We start from the raw sequence: 19439 nt of genomic DNA on the forward strand, positions 1-19439 counted from the left end.
GTGTAATCAAAATATGACACGAACTAGGCATCGTGTTTGTCATGAGTTCCATCACTTGCGAGTGGTAGACCTTCCACTCTTAAATTGAAATGTTTCCATCGGCGTCCTTTGTCGAGGTTCTTGAAACATGTGTTTTGTTCCTTTTTTGTCTTCAAACGAGTACATATCCTACAGAATTCAAGCAATGCACTCAAGTATAATTCAAAATATCAAACGAGTAGAACGAAAATTATTTCACTGAAATTAAATTCGCGTGAACATACTAACGACTCAACCTCAACCAACAACAAGATGGCGGTTGACAGTTTGATCATACGGTTCTCTGTGCATATTAACTTGTTACGTTTTCATTTAGAAATCCATTCTTTCTTCGAAGATAAACAGTGAACATTGACTAACGAAGAAAAGGTCATTGGGAAGGTAAGTTTAATCCAATGAGTTTATAAATAGGGAAACATTCATGCAGGCATGTAGTTAATCACGTAAGATCGGTAAGTCACTTAGAAGATAAAATTGAACCCCTCAACAGGCATTCCAGTTATTACTTTTAACTCTTCCGTTCTATCTCCCCGTTTTGGGGCTGACCAATGCACGCCTGACTCTTCCCGAGAATTGACAGAGCCGTACGTACTCTACATTGATTTACATTTATCGCTTACAACCGACAGTAAGGAATATTACCAATGAGATCTAGGCAAGGAAAGGCTTAGGGATTGCAGTGTTTTGGAACTTTGTAGTAACATTTGCATTTTACAACAGCCATTTCATTGTTCTGTTGGACTCAGCCATCCGGATGAGTGCCTTTGATTCTTTGGTATGAGTTAATTGACGTATGGCCGTGTGATCGCGTGATCTGACAGACGACACCCTAATTCTCGGGGCATTGCCGCATTGCATAGGAATAGTGGATCGCAAGACGGAAAAAAAATCCAGCGTCTTTTAAATTCGTAAAGAGCAACTCACTTGTTAACATGTACAAAATGAGTTTTGGGACCAGAAGCACGGGTACGAGACAGACGATTTGAAGAACAACCCTCAACTTGAGGTATTTGATCGAGAATCGAAACCAAGCGGTTTTATTTGATTGAGTTGAATTCATATCAGTTTTTCCGACAGCTGCTGGTCGAATCGACTTCAAGCGTTGAGTGACAAATTGTGTCTATATCAGGAGAGAAGCTCAAAGCTAAAGGTAAGAAGAACGCTCTTAACAAATCATCGTAAAATAACTATGTGGGGACATTTACGAATTGCGCGTAAAGAAACGCACACCGTCAATAATCGTTGTCACAGCTTCCCAGCTCTTTAAAATCCGAGCAAGCTGATTAGTATGTGTAAGCTAAATTTTAATGTAGGCAAAAGCTCAATTTTTAAAGTAGTCTTTTTTTTTTGTTTGTATTCGTATAACGCAAAAATGCTAGAGTCAAAGTCGATGTCACTTCTCAGTTATTGAGTCACTCAAAAAGCATTGCAGTTATTTTTTTCAATTCTTCCGCTCTATCTCTCTGTTTTGGGGCTGACCAATGCACGCCTGACTCTTTCCGAGAATTGAAAGACCCATACGTACTCTACATTGATTCACATTTATCGCTCAAAACAGGCAGTAAGGAATATTACCAATGAGATCTAGGCAGGGAAAGGCCTAGGGATTGCAGTGTTTTGGAACTTTCTCGTAACATTTGCATTTTACATCAGACATTTCATTGTTCTGTTGGACTCAGTCATCCGTATGGGTGCCTTTGATTCTTTGATATAAGGTGATTGACGTCTAACTGTGTGATCGTATGATCTGACAAACGACACCCTAATTCTCGGGGCATTGCCGCATTGCATAGGAATAGTGGATCGCAAGACGGAAAAAAAATCCAGCGTCTTTTAAATTCGTAAAGAGCAACTCGCTTGTTGACATGTGCAAAATGAGTTTTGGGGCCAGAAGCATGGGTACGAGACAGACGATTTGAAGAACAGCCTTCAACTTGAGATATTTGATTAAGAATCGAAACCGAGCGGTTTTATTTGATTGAGTATATTGCACGAAGATAAGGTCATTGTGAAGGTAAGTTTAATTTACTGAGTTTATTAATAAGGGAACATTCAGGCATGTATGAAGTTGATCACGTAAAATTAGTATATCACATAAAATATAAAATTGAGTCACTGACCAAGAACTGAAGTTGTTACTTTCAATTCTTCCGTTCTATCTCCCTGTTTTGGGCCTGACCAATGCACACCTGACTTTCTCCGGGAATTGACAGAGCCGTACGTACTCTACATTGATTCACATTTATCGCTTACAACAGACAGTAGGGAATATTACCAATGAGATCTTGGCAGGGAAAGACCTAGGGATTGCAGTGTTTTGGAACTTTGTCGTAATATTTGCATTTTACAACAGACATTTCATTGTTGTGTTGGACTCAGCCATCCGGATGAGTGCTTTTGATTCTTTGGTATAAGATGATTGACTTATGATTGTCTGTGATCGGGTGATCTGACAGCCGACACCTTAATTCTCAAGGTATTGCATTATTGCAAAGGAATACTGGATCGCAAGATGCACAATAAATGTAGCGTCTTTAAAATTCGTAGCGAGTAACTCACTTAATGACATGTACAAAATGAGTTTTGGGGCCAGAAGCACGAGTACAAGACAGACCATTTGAAGAACAACCTTCAACCTGAGGTACTGGATCGCAAGATGCACAATAAATGTAGCGTCTTTAAAATTCGTAGCGAGTAACTCAATAAATGACATGTACAAAATGAGTTTTGGGGCCAGAAGCACGAATACAAGACAGACCATTTGAAGAACAACCTTCAACCTGAGGTATTTGATCAAGAATCAAAAGCGAGCGGTTTTATTTGATTGAGTTGAAGTCATATCAGTTTTTTCCAACAACTGCTGGTCGAATCAGTTTCAAGCGTTGAGTGATAGATTGTGTCTATATCAGGAGAGAAGCTCAAAGCTGAGGGTAAGTGAAACGATTTTAACAAACACTTGTAAAATATTTATGTGGGAACATTAACGACTATCGCTTTTTGGGGCCATATCGCACATAAAGAAACGCACACCGTCAATAATCGTTGTCACAGCTTCCCAGTTCTTTGCATATAATATTTGTACAGCTGAACGAGATTCAAACGAATCTGAAAAGAAGAAAGAAAGAAAAAAACATTTGTGGGGCAGCATAACATTTGTGTGGCAGCATGTATTTACACATATAACCAACATGTTCTTATTACTAAATCGCATAATATTAACACTGGAGTCCAATCCTCTAACACCTAAAATTGTGACCATAAAACCAAAATGCATTTAAAAACCAGACGGAAGATTTTCATCAGTTTTGTCAGGAGGCTGGTCAGGGGGTTCCATGTTGTGTTTCATAATGGTCAGTGGCATGACCACATTGACACATGCTTTTGAAAAGGAGGCAAGAAAACTGTTAATTTCTTTGGAGGTCAAAAACTAGAGGTTTGTTTTTACACAAGTTACCTCAGTCTACATTATTAGGTAATGTAGATTTGTTGGTTTTCATGAAAATTGCCTTGAATGTTCCTCAGAAGTGCATAAGGCTTAAATGAAATTATTCAAAAAAGAAACAAAAAAGCTCTCCTCAATATTCTAGAGACTGAAGATTCTTATATCAAGCCTGATGAGATAATGGTTAAATTCAAACACTGCAAAATTGAAACAAATTGAACTTGCAGTTGTACAATATCTTTGATGCACTTAGATACTCGGGAATGTTTTTTCTTTTACAATGAATGTCTTTCATTTTCCAGTTCCTTTTCTTGTGCATCCTTTAATGTTTTTTTCATGTATTATTTTCATATTTACTGTCAACAAAATCTGCTCAAAATTTTCAATTTTTATTTCTCATAAGTTAGAGAAACTAGTTTAAACCACCTAAAAGACATTTATTTGATAACTTTTGGATTATGTTTAACTCATGTTCCTGGGTCTTGAATGCAGCGCAATGGGGGAAACTCTATCCAGCTATTCCATCATCTGTTTCATCGGCAGGGTTTGATATCACACTACTGATGGTTTTACTGAGGAACATCTGTGGGATAGCTCCTCCCAGCACTGGATGGGACAGACTTCCCCGGTCTACAGATTTGAGTAAGCAGGCCAACATCGCCAGGCTGAAATACTACCGTAATACTGTGTATGGCCATGCCAGCTAAGCCTCTGTGGACGATGTTGCATTCAACAACTACTGGCTGGACATTAGCAATGCCATAGTAGGAATGGCAGGAGCGGGTTATGGAGCTGCTATCAGTAAGCTTAAGATTGAGTGTATGGACCCTGATACTGAAGAACACTACAGGAAGCTGCTGAAACAGTGGAAGGAAGATGAAGACAATGTTAAAGAAAAGCTCCAAGAAATTGAAGGTGCAAATAATTCGTACCTAAGAATGTAACCTTAACCAAGCAAAAGGTGTCGGGGGGAATGACAAAATCAGCCTCGGGCATGTAGGTTTTTATTGGTGTAGTTATGTTTCAGTTACGACTTTTTAAGTTACCCACTGGTAATCTATAGTGACCATAATCCACATTGGCCAAGAATACTCGAGCAAATCGTAATCTGATCAGAAGCAAAAATAGAACCAATCACGATACAATGGTAAACAGACAGGTTCTGAGGATTAAGAAAAAAAAATCTCTAGAGGGATTTATCGCTTGGTTAAATCACAGATTCTCAAAAACAGGTTTAGATAAAGAGAAAAATTTTGTCTGGAGAAAGAAATGTTCTGATTCCCCATGAGGAATCGAACCTCAGACCATCGGATTCCGCACTCCACTGCTGGATACGATGATGGCTCGACAACAGGAAACAAAGGATCGAGGTAAGTTTAGGATGAAACTCCATCTCTCTCGCTTAATCTCTGATCAAAATATAAATCATGTTTTTGCATGAGATTTATCAATCTTTAGCATATCTTTGTTAGCTTTTAACGCTTGTTTGGACGTTATTTGTACCTGAGAAGACATTTAATCCTTTCAAAGAGGATTTAGACCCAATCTCTAAGGGAAGTTCTAACTTACGAAACCGTAAAAATGTTGTTACCCTCAGATAAAGTGACGAATGACTTTAACTGGATGAGAACTGAAGTTGGAAATCTACATGATAAGCTGGACACTTTAATGGCAACGACAACATGAAGCACAAGATCAGGGTGAATTCTTAATGCCATTTATTACGTCACTTCTACAATTAAAATTAACCTTTTAAAATTAAGGAGTATGGGAGGCGCTTTAAAATTTTCTAACCTATCAACTGTCAAAGCGCAGTGAGGTGCATATTGCTGTATGCGGTTTGATTATTTTAATGGTTGATGAAAATGTACAACCCCCCTCCCCCCCCCCCTAAAAAAAAGAAAAACAACAGCAAGAAACAGTAAAAACGAAAAAAGAAGTATTAATGGTACTTATACTCCCAAATAAATTTAAAGGAATGAATGAAGGATTTTTGGTTTCCATTGTTGGTTGTTTCATACATATACGCATGAAATACGAATAAAAAACTTGTTTCAGCTATTTCTTTTAAAGTAAAGGGAAAAAGAAACCTGGACTTATTTCAGACAAATATGTGTTTTGAAATTTAGAAAAAATGACAAATGACATTGATCAGATGAGAAGTGAAATTGGAAACATACAAGACAAGTTGTCAAGTTTAATGATGGCCCGACAAGAGGAAACACAGCATCAAGGTTAGTCCCTACAGCAGCTATGAATTCAAGGGCGATTCATCTATTGAAATGCGGAGCTTCGGGAGAGTTAATATTAAGAGGGTGTTCACCGTAAGAATGTTGCATTTTTTGAGTGAAGAACGTGAAAACAGATTAAACCTATATAACCTCGTAGAACGAAACATAAAGGCCCGGTCATTTACACAAAGTTTGGCCGTTGTTTAACAAAACCACATCCTAAACTATCTTCAATTTAGCCGAACCTTTTGCCTGAAAAGTCATTTTTGTGAAGTGTCAAGAGAGCCTAAAGCTAACTGCGGAAGGACATTTATTTACTTAAGTCAACCCTCTTCTAGGGAATGCCTAAGGCTCATTGTGTAAAACCGTGGTTTGGGTTAGACCTCGTTTAAATAACCGACTCAAAGTTTGTAAACTAACGTGGCTCACACTGCAAATAATGAATTAGCCAAATATACTGACACAATTTGGCATACAATCGCACGGAAATTACGGACAATACAGTACTGTTTGTTTTCAATACACAGTTTAGACAAAAACTTGAAAGAAAAGTCTAAAGATGGGCAATGAATAATGCTTAATTTTCATTGAAAGTAGACTTGTGTCTTTTGCGTGCAAAAAGGTGCTCTTCAGAAGGATTTGCAATAAGACCTCTCATCGCCGTTCGTGTAACCGGCGAGGCTGTCGTGTTTGGGTTTTGCCTTACAGCTCTTTTCCGGGCACAGCCGCCTATAAGACCATTGTCACCCGATTATGGAAATAGTTATCTAAACCTCTGCCAAAATCATTTGACATGTTGCACAGCAGAGCTGGGAATGAGTGTCGCTCATTAGCAATGACATTAAGTTATTTTTGAAAAGTTTATTGTTTTTCATACGCGATCTACTTTGAATGGAGTGGCTATCCGTTGAGGCTTCTATTCCGCTAATAATATTGAAATGTTCATCCTTAGGGGACGTCAAAAGTTACCTTGATCAAATCAAAATTGATTTTGGAAACATGAGGCACAGGTTGGACGATTTGGTAGCACAACAAAGAGAAACAAAGCAGCAAGGTGCGTACTGCGCTAACTAACTAACAATTGGAATACGGGCTTCTGTTGGATTTTGAGGGCGAAGTTTAGTCAACTATCACGCATGAAACTGAGAGCGAAAAATCCAATAGTTTAATTTAATCTAAAAGTCATTCAAGACTTGGAAGAAAGGTAGGCTCGTGTTTTTATTGAATATTAATACAAATGGGCCATCCCCTGTGCTGTTTACATTCCTTTCTATCTGTCACGGAATAAATAGTGAGTAACTAAGCCAATCAGATTGCAGCGTGTGCGATCGAACGTATATTTACACTAAACCCTAAGTCATCAACGTAGAGAATTACTTTAACACTTGCAGTCGGTAGGTGTCTATGCGGTTAGTTAAACCTTTTGATTTTAACTTAAAGGCTCATCTGATAATTAATACTTCATCTAAGCGCGAATTTCAATTACAAAAACACAACAAATCTTAGACCGGAATCACCTGGCGCGATCCTATCATGGAGGCCAAAGTCTTCCATCGATCGGCTGAGCTTTCTAGAGTTGCGGAATACAATCTCGACCATATGTGCTAACGAAAAGTTAATGTGGAATCAAGCCCAATGCTTTTGCAAAGAACGAAGTCTTTCGTCGATTCCCCGATGACTGCAATACGTTCTGTCCCCCCAGCAGTTCTCAGCCGCGCCAACAAAAGCTGTTCGTTCAATACCACGTCACCAAACATGTTGTACGTTCATTTGGTCTCTGTGCCGGACTAATTAGTCAGCGAGAATTTCCTGCAGATGCATTCGTGAGGATGTAATGTTGGAAACTGTACGATACGTCAATTATTTTTAATTTGATTGACATTTATAAGTGATTTCGTTTAACAAACAACATGTATGCGGCACGTATTTCATCGCCCCTTATATGGCATTGTTCCACTTGCTTACAGCGGACGTTCAGTGCGTGTTTTTTCGAATAAGTCGAGAGTTGTGAGTGGGAGTTAACCAAAGCGTTGAAATAGAATCGTTAAATCAAGTGAATAATCCGTGACTTAATTAGGAAGCGTGGTACAGCCTTTTCACGTTTTCGACAATAATCCTGTTAAATTAAATCGCTCTCGACCGTACACTTTAGGCGGGAAATACCTCTGGTCGAATAATCATGGGGAATTGCAGAGATGTCGGTCATGAATAGCCGAGCTTGACAAAGACATTCGGGAACCAGTAAAGGATAATGATTATATAAGTTAACGGTGGATGCCTCAACTTTCAGTCAAAAGAAAGAGTCCAGACAAAGAACGGTCTCCTGATATTAACTAGTGTGAATTCAATTTTTTCGTTTCCTACCTGAGGGTTAATTTTTAATCTCTCCTATACCCTCTCGGGTAGTGCATATCTGAGGGTTATTTTTAATCTCTACTCTACCCTCCTGGGTAGTGTATACCTGAGTGTTACCTTTAATCTCAAATATACCCTCTTGTGTAGTGTATACCTGAGGGTCATTTTCAATCTCTTCTATACCCTCTTGGGTAGTGTATACCTGAGGGTTATTTTCAATCTCTTCTATATCCTCTTGGGTAGTGTATACCTAAGGGTTACTTTAAATCTCTCCTATACCCTCTTGGGTAGTGTATACCTGAGGGTTACTGTTAATTTCTACTATACCATCTTGGGTAGTGTATACCTAAGGCTTACTTTAAATCGCTACTATACCCTCTTGGGTAGTGTATACCAAAGGGTTACTTTTATCTCTTCTATATCCTCTTGGGTAGTGTATACCTGAGGGTTATTTTTATGCTCTTCTTTACCCTCCTTACACGGCAGTTGCGTTAGACGATATCCATAAGTGTGGATTTGCTTACAATAACCTTAAACGTTGTTCTAGATAAACGTGAAGCCTAGCTTCTACCCTGTTATAGTCAATTTTGGCAAGAGGGTTGTCTTCGGAAAAGCTAAAAATGCCGTTCCAAAACCTTCGCATTTAAAAGGTCATTTTAAGAATAGTTGCATTGTGCCGAAGCATGTAGACGGAGCAGGGAGACCATCAGTTGAAAGCGATGTTCTTTGGATTATCTAATCATCACAGTTTCCGGTCCTTAAAAGTTCAAAACCATTACCTGTGTAAAGAAGGGTTTGTCTGAGTTAGCCTTGACGATAGAAAGTATAGTCTATTGCTTAATTGTGACGTGTTTATTGGTATGTTTTATACCATCAAACAATCAGCATTAACATCAAAGAAAAATATGGTGTTATATAAAACATTTCGAGAGACAAAACTCAAACTAAACGTATAAATAATTACTTATAAACACAATCTGTAGACTGTAGAATATGATCGAAGAAACCCTAGCAATATAAGTAAATTTAATTCATCCTATGACAATTCAACTTTATTTTCTACCCAGCACTTTAACAGGAATAAAATGTCTTCCTCGTGAGGGGTACAGCGGAACAGCTGTAGAAACTAAGGCAAATGACTGACATAAATCTCTAATATTCTAAGGAAGCACGATGCTGTCAGGCTCCACGTGGCCTCTGTGCTGCTGTTTGAAGGTTGTCTTGTTTTCTAGTTCTTCTAATTTCTAGCTATGGGCTTGACTGCAGTCATTGAACAGATATATGTTTTCCTTGTACGCCAGTCTTGATTCAGTCATCCTCGGTACACTGTGTTGGAAATTTGTCTAAGAAAGTTATGACAAGCATATCAGATAACAACACAGGACATAAAATATAATTTTTGCAAGCCTACTTGTATGCGATTTTAGGGGGAGCTTTTCAAATAAGCATGATGATTTTTGTTTTATTTTGGAAGTATTCATGAAACAATTGCCCATGGCTAACCAGGTAGGGTAAGAGAGGGGATTAGAGACTTCGCCCAACGAATGCTTCTTCATAAACGACAATTTGCAAATCAATCGATTAATGGACCGAGTGACTGACATGAACACATCGCATGACAACTTGATTAACGATGATGTGTTTTGAGGAGTCTGAATTATGGAAACTTTCGAACTTTACTTCTAATCGGCTCATACTGATATACTCTGAAGTTCACTGAAACTATTTGTTCCGGTAAAATCACTTAAGGATAGAACGTAGCTAATTTCAATCTCAAATAGCAGTTTACTACACAAAGACTGACAAATTTGTGTAATTTTTTCAGCAAGATATTGAACAACAGGATATTGAAAGCCATGATGCTCACGCTTTCATTACAGCGCTGGCCATACTGAATTTACTAGAAAAAAATGCAACATCACATGCACATTTATAGACTAGTCGATGAAAAAAATTATGAAAAAAAACAAGGTTTGAATATCTTAGAGGAATTAAGTTTGTTAGAGTATGGGTAGAACTCCAATGTTGTGACCTTACTCGGGTGGAATCACGACACATAATTCACCCCTGTTTCTGCAATTTTAGTTGAGTGAGACGTATCACGGAGAAGGTTTGACAGAAACTTTTCTGAAAACGGTTTGAGCTTATCTCCGCAAAATGAAAGCAGACAATGGAATTTTAGAAATGTCGCAATTTGACACCAGAGTGTTACTATACAAATATTGTCGTTCCCATTCCTTTGCGCGCATTACAAGCACGCACACTCATTTTGCCGCTGTGTCCCTAGGAACGATTACACGATAGTCAAGTGCAGCTTCTCGGCAGTTTTCTGAACAGAGTTCCGGTGGAAGAAATAACGCGATTGATCGTGGATGTTTGTGCTCCTTCATATCACGACTAAACCTTTTTTTTGCTTTTTTTCACGCTACATTACTGTAGTAGACAAAGAAAATCACTCTATACTCGATAGCTTCTTTCTATTTCTAGCAGCGCTACCAGCTTCGATTAAGCTCTTTTGTAACAAATCATGGCAATTATGGTAAAAGCTATGAAATTATTATGGTGAGTCGAACGGTCAGGAAATAGGGCAAAGGAAAATTTTTTGCGACGGAAAATATTTTTAAAATACTGAAGCAATATGAAAATGAAAAGAGTTTCCACCCAACCTTTTTTATGTGTCGGTGGAGGTATTAGTAAACTTATGCGTCCAAGGATTAAACGATTTTACAAATCAGTGTATTTTTTTTTCCTACATCTATAACCTTACTTATTCAGGCCAATACTGAACCACAGATGGTCACGTTCCCCACTTGATCACGAGTAACCGAAAAAAAAGTGCATACAACAGTCTATCAATAGAGGAAAATAAAATGTATAATAATAAGAAAATCAGCCTAAAAACAATTTACGTACTATGATTAGACCAACTGAATAACTTCCGGATATGTTTGTTAAGTTTGTACCAGTACACCAAGTAAAAGGGTTAAGTTCGAGTGCACTTTAGACACAACTGAGAAGAAAAACGTATCACTTAGAACGGAACACAGAACAAAATCCAGAACAACTGCTGTTGACTTAAATTTCAGAAAATGGTTTTAACCATGAATCACTTTTATTCGAAGAGATTATCTGACTGCAATTCGGCAATGTGTCTTGTATAAAAAAGGACGACAAAGTTCTTCAAGCACTATTTGGTATAACATACATACACACGTACAAAAATGTAAATGTTTTTGATGGTAACGAGCGTGGGACAAAGAGAAAATTCTGAAAAAAATTCCCATGAGGAATCGAACCTTAGACCTTTGGATTTCGGACTCCGTGCTCCACCACTGAACCACAGAGACTTTATTATGAAGTCTAAACTTCGTAATAGACCTCGCTTACTGTAGAGTCTCTGTGGATCAGTGGACACAAGAGTGCAGCTTTCCGAACTGCCTAGACGTAAAGAAAGGCCGCAAACTGCCATATGCTTCTTAGAATGATTACGGATATTAAAGTGTCTACTGACTGGTTGGGATGCGTCTTTGTCATTTTTTTGTACGTCGCGAATTCGAAGGTGTTCTCGGAATCGGTCACCCAGTCGTCTTCCTGTTCCACGAATGTATAACTTTTTGCAATAAGTGCAAGTTATGCAATAAATGTCATTGGCAGAGGTGCACGTAAAGTGATCAGTGATCAGTGATCTTCGTGGATCTCTTGAGCTCCGACTTTTTCTCTACGTTACTTTTGCGTCGTGCGCAAGCGCATTCAAAACTTTCAGGTTGGTCACTGGTTTGAAATGAACTTCTGACTAAAAATTTATCTATGTTTTTCTCACGTTGGAAAAAAAGTAAGTGGAAGTTGCGAAAAGATAGTACCAGTATCTTATCTTTTTGGAGTAATTTAAATTTCTAAGAAAAGTAGATTTAACTGCGTGGCTGTGAGGGTGAAATGTGAGATAGAATGGAATGCAATAGCTGTTTGCATTAATTCGTTTCATTGTCCACCAACAAACGTAATGTTTTCAAAAGCATCCTTAAGCAGCTGTAAGCCCACAAAAAATGTATTTAAAATTAATTCACGTCAAAAGAAGTACTGTCATTCTCAGGAAAACTAAATGACTAATTATATGCAGGAGCCCATGAGAAAGTCAGTCGAGCGTAACTTTTAGCTTTCAGTCCACTTTTCAGCCCACTTTCTTTTCAAGTCAACCATGTTCCTTGGCGGCATTTTACTGCAACTTAGTCTGTTTCGTCCAATTAAATTAGTGAAGTATGCTACATGGTGATTCGAGCACTAAAATGTTTTAGCATATTTTGGCAATACCGTCTACCTTCGGCAATTTTTTATTAACTTGACTCATGAACCCATAATCACATCACGAAATGAACTTTAAAAATAGCCCACTGCGCTAGTTTTCAATACTTTACTAGATGAGATGAAAACTGTGTACGTACCTTCTCAGTTTGAGAACTAGTTGTTGTGACGCATTCTTTCTTGGACAAGTGCGCGCTTCTTTTCTTTGCTCATGTCACCACTCATTAAACAATATAAAATAACTGAGATTGTACGAACGCCCTGATTGATCAAAAAAACCTATCGTTTATTGCATCGTTAAACACGTAGACATTTGAAGTTTATTCTATGAAAGCTATGGATCACACTTTCTATCGGTTTACCGGCGTAATAACCCAAACTTTTCTCGTATTCTCCCAACAATCTGCATGTGTTATTATGCCTTAAAGTGATAGAAAGTACGGTCTACTGCTTAATCGTGACGTGTTTATTTGTATGTTTTATATTATCAAACAATCATGATTGACATCAAGGAAAAATATGGTGTTGTATAAAACATTTTGAGAGACAGAACTCAAAATAAACCTATAAAAATTATGTATAAACAATATCTGTAAACAGCAGAATATGATCGAAAAAACGCTAGAAATATAGGTAAATTTAAGTCATTTTAGGACAATTCAAATTTCTCTTCTAACCAGCACTTCAACAGATATAAAATGTCTTTCTTGTGAGGGTTACAGTGGAACAGCTGTAGAAGTAAAGGAAATGACCGGCAAAATTCTCTAATATTTTAAGCATGCTGTTGTTGGGCTCCACGTGGCCTCTATACTGTTGTGACATGACAACTTGATTAACGACGATGTGTTTGGAGAGTCTGAATCATGGAAATTGATATTATTACTAATTATGGTGTCAATTGCGTTAAAATGATCTAAAACACTGATTATTTACATGACCTTTCAAATAAAATTCATAGCACATGCTGAAGTTTAGGGTGACAGAAATGTTGCGAAGTTAATTATTCAGTGTTGCTTTGGTTACTTAATTGATTGATTTGATAAATACAATGATGTAAATTTTTGGGCGCATAGTATTAACTGAGCGACCTATCTTGTTCAACAATTATATGTTTAGCAAGACACATATGACATCCACGAACTCTGTTCCGTGCCCACCAGGCATTAGGAAGAAAAAAGCACAGAGGCATAAAATTTTTAAATAAATCGGCTGGAAAAATAAAATATTGGGCAAAAGCTGGTGTTTAAAGACAACATGGAAAATTTCGTTGCCACGTGACGTTGTTTAGAGACGTTCGAGTTTTACTTCTAATCGGCTCATACTGATGCACTCTGGAGTCCAGAAGTACATTGAAAGTATTTGTTCCGGTAAAATCACATTAAGATAGAACGTTAACGCTAATTTCAATCTCAAACAGTAGTTTACTGCACAAAGACAAGCTGATGTAATTTTTTTAGCAAAATATTGAACAGGATATTAAAAGCCATGATGCCCACGCTTTCATTGCAGCGCTGGCCATATTGAATTTACCAGAAAAAAATCCAGCATCAAATGCACATTTAAAGACTAGTCGCTTTAGAGGCGACAAATTATGAAAAAAAAGAAAAAGGTGTGAATATCTTTGAGGAATCAAGTTTGCGAATTTGAATTAAGCATGTAATAAAACTCCAATGTTGTGATCTTACACAGGTGGAATCACGATACATAATTCACATCTCTTACCGCAACTTTAAGTGGGATATATCGAAGAGGAAGTTCTACAGAAACTTTTCTGAGAACGTTTGGAGCTTACCTCCGCAAAATGCAAGCAGACAATAGAAATTTTAAAAATGAAGCAGTTTCTATTAGGTGTTACTATTTTCCGGCATTCCATTGCGCGCGTCCTTAGAAACGATTACACACTGGTTATGTGCAGCTTGTCGACAGTTTAATGAACGGAGCTCCGATGGAATAAATCGCACGATTGGTCGTGGATGCTTGTGCTCCTTCATATCACGACTAAACCTACTATTTTTTAACGTTACACTATTGAAATAGACAAAGAAAATCACTGTATGCTCGATAGCTTCTTTTAATGGGGAAAGTTTGGTGGAGACATCAATTTCTAGAAAGTTTGGTAGAGATATCAATTTCTAGCGATGCTCCTAGCTTTGAATATGCTCTTTTGTGACAAATCATGGCAGGTATGATAAACGATATAAATTTATTATGGTGAGCCGGAACAAGGAACGATTAGTTATATCAAAACGCATTAAACCGAACATTGTTTACAAGCAATAATTTCCATTTTCATTCGACTAAACAGTCGAATAAAAAAGCCTTGATCCAAAGGATGAACCATGTTTCTTTAGAAATCATTATTTTGGCGACTTTGAAACATTTAGGCAACATAATGCTTAAGTTTTAATTCAGTGCGATGAAGTTCAGCATTCCGTCATTCTATCCATACAAAATATACTGCAATTGCTCTAGACGCCTTCAATTGAAAGAAATTCGTTTCTGCAATCGTACTGAACCCACTAGTTTGGTGGAGACTCATATTTAAACCTACCTGGAGGCTCTTTGAGGTATTTAGACTTTCCTCCTCGGATGCTTAAAACTGAAACACTGCTTTAACAAAGATTTACCTTCTATGACATTGCTATGATCGTCGTTTTCCACCGCGGCAGCCCTTCCTCTGCGAGTGAACCGCCTCAAAGTTATCTTAAAGACGTATGGCAAAAATGTGTAAGCAATACATATCGTTAGCGTTAGCGTTATCGTACACCAGATAGTGTAATTCATTTGATATTCCTGTTCCTTCATCTTTGTTAACAAAACTTAGATGAATTAATGTTAGAATCATTGACCCATGAAGACAATGGACCGTCTGATTAAGTTGACTTTGAGGATCACGAACCCTTGATCAGTGAACATCTTAATGAATTTTGCTTTAAAAATTGAAAAAAGGTTCCGCTAGTTTTGTTTTTGAAAATATTGCGTAGAGCTGAAAACAAAATCAAACTGTGGTTTCCCATATGACAAAATGTTAAAATAAGTTGTGAGAACGAAGCACCACAAATATTCAAAATAAAATGTGGAAGTCGAATTTTTCACCAAAAGCTGGACTATTTAGACGTTTGAAAAATGCCAGTGAATGATACACGGCAAAGAAAGTCGTCGACGCCTATATTGTCCAGAAACAGGTAAAAGAGATTAGCTGCACTCTCATATCCTTGAGTTCCTCACTATCAACCGTCACAAAGACACACATCTTAATTGACGAAAATATATTTTCAAACTTCTGAAGCAAACAGAAATGAATATATTTTCCATCCAAACCCCTTTATTCCCCGACGGGACATCAGTTAGCTTGTGCATCCGAGGATTGAGAGATTTTCCAAACTTTTTTTTTTTTTATACCTGATACCTTTTTCTGATTCGCACTAACGCTGAAAGACAGCCGGGAGGACACCTTCACCATGTGATCATGAATAACCGAATAGAGGAAAGCATACGCTGCAGTCCATTTTTATGCGATTTCTGAGGGAATTTACAGTACAAACTCATCGAACTATTCAACAGCAATTCTTAATATTTTTCTTATCACAAGAAAATAGTTATAACCAAACTTTTTTTTCGTTTCATTTCAGCCGAGGAAAGGTCCGTCTGAGAAGCGGGAACGATTTAAAAGTGGAAGTGAATCTATAGAGTGGGCATTAGTTATAAAGTTTTACCATAAATAATTTGCTATATCTATCTATTAAATTGCGTTGTTAGTTTTTCAAAAGAATTGTTCTTTAAATACCTATTCAAAGGGAAGGATAAATACTCTAATGGCTGATAGACGATATCATCAACGAATAAATAGCAAGAATGATTGAACAAGTCCAAATATATTAATTATATGTATAACTTCTGTACATATCAAGAAAGCCATGTAATCAATGGTCGTCGCGGCCAACATTATTTAACATTTACAGTCTCGTTCCCAGACCTTTCACAGCCAAGCGGTGGTAAGGATCCAACATTTCATAATACGGTAGGATCTGAGTACGAGATCAGAACAGTTATTGAACTATGGAGATTCCTCTAGTTTTTTCATATGATTTTCCTCGTAAATACTTTCATTTGCTTCCCACACTGCTGAATTCAATTTTAAAATTTAAATATCAATCAAGGGTCTGCTTACAGCTTTAAGACGGTCACACTTTAGTACCGAAAAGGGCTTTTTTCTTTAAAATTTTAACCCGTACTTAAGTCGTCACTTTTGCGGAATAAAAAAGGCGTACTTAACGGCTTTGTCTCTAGTGTACAACCTTAATAGGGATACAAGGAGGACTCACTTGAAAAATTATCAGAAATTCTCTTACGTTATTAAACCGTTAAACGGTCTCTTGCTCAATCAAGTAACCAGCCAACTATTTACTTTGTGCTTTAGAAAATGAAGGAGGTAAAGACCTCATAGTTCTGAAAATTTCAGGTGGAGAACGGCATACATCTAACTTTAATACTGAATTAATGCCATGATAATTTTCGAAAGGGCCTTCACAACTTAAGATTATTAGACGTGAACAAGAATTGTGTAGAGAAAGATGTTTTTTCGTCTTGTCACGAGCGTAGGACAAAGAGAAAATTCCGAGTCCCCATGAGGGGACATAGGGTCATGTTTGTGAATCTATTTAAAAAGATAACGCTATCGACATTGCTAATCCTAACACTATGCAGGACGCGTGTCATTTGAACTTCGTAATAGAAGACGTTCACCATAAAGTTTCTGTGGCTCAGAGTTGGAGCATCGGAGCGCAGAATCCGAAGTTCTGAGGTTCGATTCCTCATGGGGACTTATTTTTTCTTTGTCCCACTCTCGTGACACGACGAATAAACATATTTCTCCAATTCTTTACCGAGCTCAAAATTTACCATCTCTCTTCTATTTTCAATAATTGCTTAGATTATCATGCGAATCATTGCACTGCTCAATTTTATATTTAGGCTGTTTGTTCTAATTAATTAGCATGACATTTTTTCAATAGATAAGAATAGTACTTATTTTCCATCTATGATTTTTTGTGAGAATTAACAATCTAAGGGTTTCTTTTTTGTATATCTTTTGGAGGCAACTCGTCAAGTGTTATATTATTTGAAAAATGACGTCACCATACTATATACCTTACATAAATTAAATCGAAAATAGCAACAAGTTCTAAGAAACAACCTGTTGAAATTGTGTAGAAGTGTAAAATTATACCTATGTCGATATTTCGGCGATTGCTACGTCAACAGGCGAGCTTTGTTTGAATAGAGCTGTAATCAGACTGGTAATAAATAGAAACCAGACAAGTTCGACTTAGTACCTTAGTCAAAGATATATCGCAATCTAGGGAAGGTACGAGGCATAACTTTTTTATTTGGGGGCAAATAAATTTATTTATGGATCAATGAAAATAAACAAAGTTATCTGAATAAAAGGTGGCCAAACAGTTACTAAATTTTCGGTTCATTTTCATCTACTCCCTGTTATATCTCATTGAAATATATCACTCCTACCCATTCCTTCTCATTCCTTGTATTGTCAAAACAGCATATTCTAGATAAAACACTTTCTTATTGAATCCTATATATATCTTAATTTAATTTGACATTAGTCGCCATCTGTCTGGAAACTGCTTTCGAATGACTGATTATAGCAGGGACAAAAGAAGGGGTTTTTCCCTTGTGAGAATGAAACAGTTTACTTCCTACGGTCCATTGGGTTAATCCTACATTGTACTCCTCATTTTCTTCGATATATCTCAGTTTATGACGATAACAGCTTAGTTCCAAGTATTTCGCTAGTGTATGTCTATACCTGACATTGCATTGACTCTCTTATAGTAATTTGCCCCCAAGCTTAATTAACTGCATCCACTGTGAAAGAAATAACTATCACGTGCAGGCGCTTCAAAGGCCATTTTAAGAGCAAAAATCTGAAAAAGTCGCTGATCCAGCACGGCCGCTACACAAAAGAAATTCCAAAATATCTCTTGTGTTCATAGGGTTTGGACACGCAAACATGTTATGCTTCAAAGTTCGGAAAGGCTTCAGTTCTTATCCAGCGCCAATGTTACTTTCCTTCATACGTTTAACAAATCAATTAGAAACTAGAATGGTCTATATCTGGATAAAGCCTCATGGATCTGAAAAGGCGACCAAAGGCATTCATAGTTCTAAAAGTAATAAAGCAACTACATAAGACTGTTAATTAGTTTTTGTGGTTTAGTTGTTGGTGGTAGTCAAATGCTGAGTAATTGCTCTTTGAAATTATTTTCGGAACAATTGGGCCCCCTGGACAAGACTCATTCAAGCGTCTCCGCCTCTTGTAATCATTAAAGTGTTGACAAAAACATTCTGCTATGCATTCACGGTAAAAAATCTGCCTTTTTAAGTTTTTATTGTTATTGACGTGTATCTGTCAAGAATATAGAAAGTTTTCTTGATGATTCTTATATCTAAAATCAGAGACAAAAAAACCCACTTGAACACATGTTAACGGCTGTAATTTTTCCGCGTTTCCACCATCATCTGCAAAACAATGAAAGCGAGACAACTGAAGATAGCTTAAAAGCGGTGACACGAAATAATTTGTGAACAAAGGCGGAGTTCGAAGGCGACACAAACCACTGGGACAAAATCGCGGATACGACCGAGAAGATAAGGATCGGACCTGGGTACAAACAGAGTCCGCTTGCTGTTATGCGTGCGGCTCACTGACGAAGCTAACAGACAAATGGCTCATAAAGGGGTTGCTTAGGAAGCGGGAAAAATAGAAGGTTATCAAAGGAGTGAATGAAACGCCCTGACATGCATGCTCTCCATTTTTCTCCCGTTTATCTTTTAGTTAGGTCTTTCTTGGCAATGATTATTCACCCAAGAAATTCCAAGTAACCGGCACAAAAAGTACTACTTTTGGTTACACAAACGGTCAAGTGACTAAAAGCGGCTCTATGACCCAAAGATGCGGACAAGCCATTTGTGAGAACTGCATGGTGCACATTTCAGATAGTGACCTAAAGCGAGAGCTGAGCCTAAGTACGAAATAGCACAGACGCTGA

General features: G+C 37.5%; 1 long non-coding RNA gene across 4 annotated transcripts; it reads left to right on the top strand.

Moving 5' to 3' along the window:
* The first annotated feature begins 891 nt into the window (after window positions 1-891).
* LOC131775051 (uncharacterized) lies at window positions 892-17837 on the top strand. Of its 4 annotated transcripts, none has more exons than XR_010717922.1 (8): window positions 892-1045; window positions 1117-2969; window positions 4025-4396; window positions 4714-4851; window positions 5079-5181; window positions 5611-5715; window positions 6665-6766; window positions 15999-17837. It is a non-coding gene; the product is annotated as an uncharacterized lncRNA (long non-coding RNA). The 4 variants fall into 4 exon arrangements; XR_010717921.1 differs by lacking the exon at window positions 4714-4851 and having other exon boundaries at window positions 1117-2053; window positions 2253-2969; XR_010717920.1 differs by lacking the exon at window positions 4714-4851 and having other exon boundaries at window positions 1117-1189; window positions 2253-2969.
* Window positions 17838-19439: the final 1602 nt, after the last annotated feature.

The sequence above is a fragment of the Pocillopora verrucosa genome, chromosome 6 (assembly GCF_036669915.1).
Source record: "Pocillopora verrucosa isolate sample1 chromosome 6, ASM3666991v2, whole genome shotgun sequence".
Classification (NCBI taxonomy): Eukaryota; Metazoa; Cnidaria; class Anthozoa; order Scleractinia; family Pocilloporidae; genus Pocillopora; species Pocillopora verrucosa.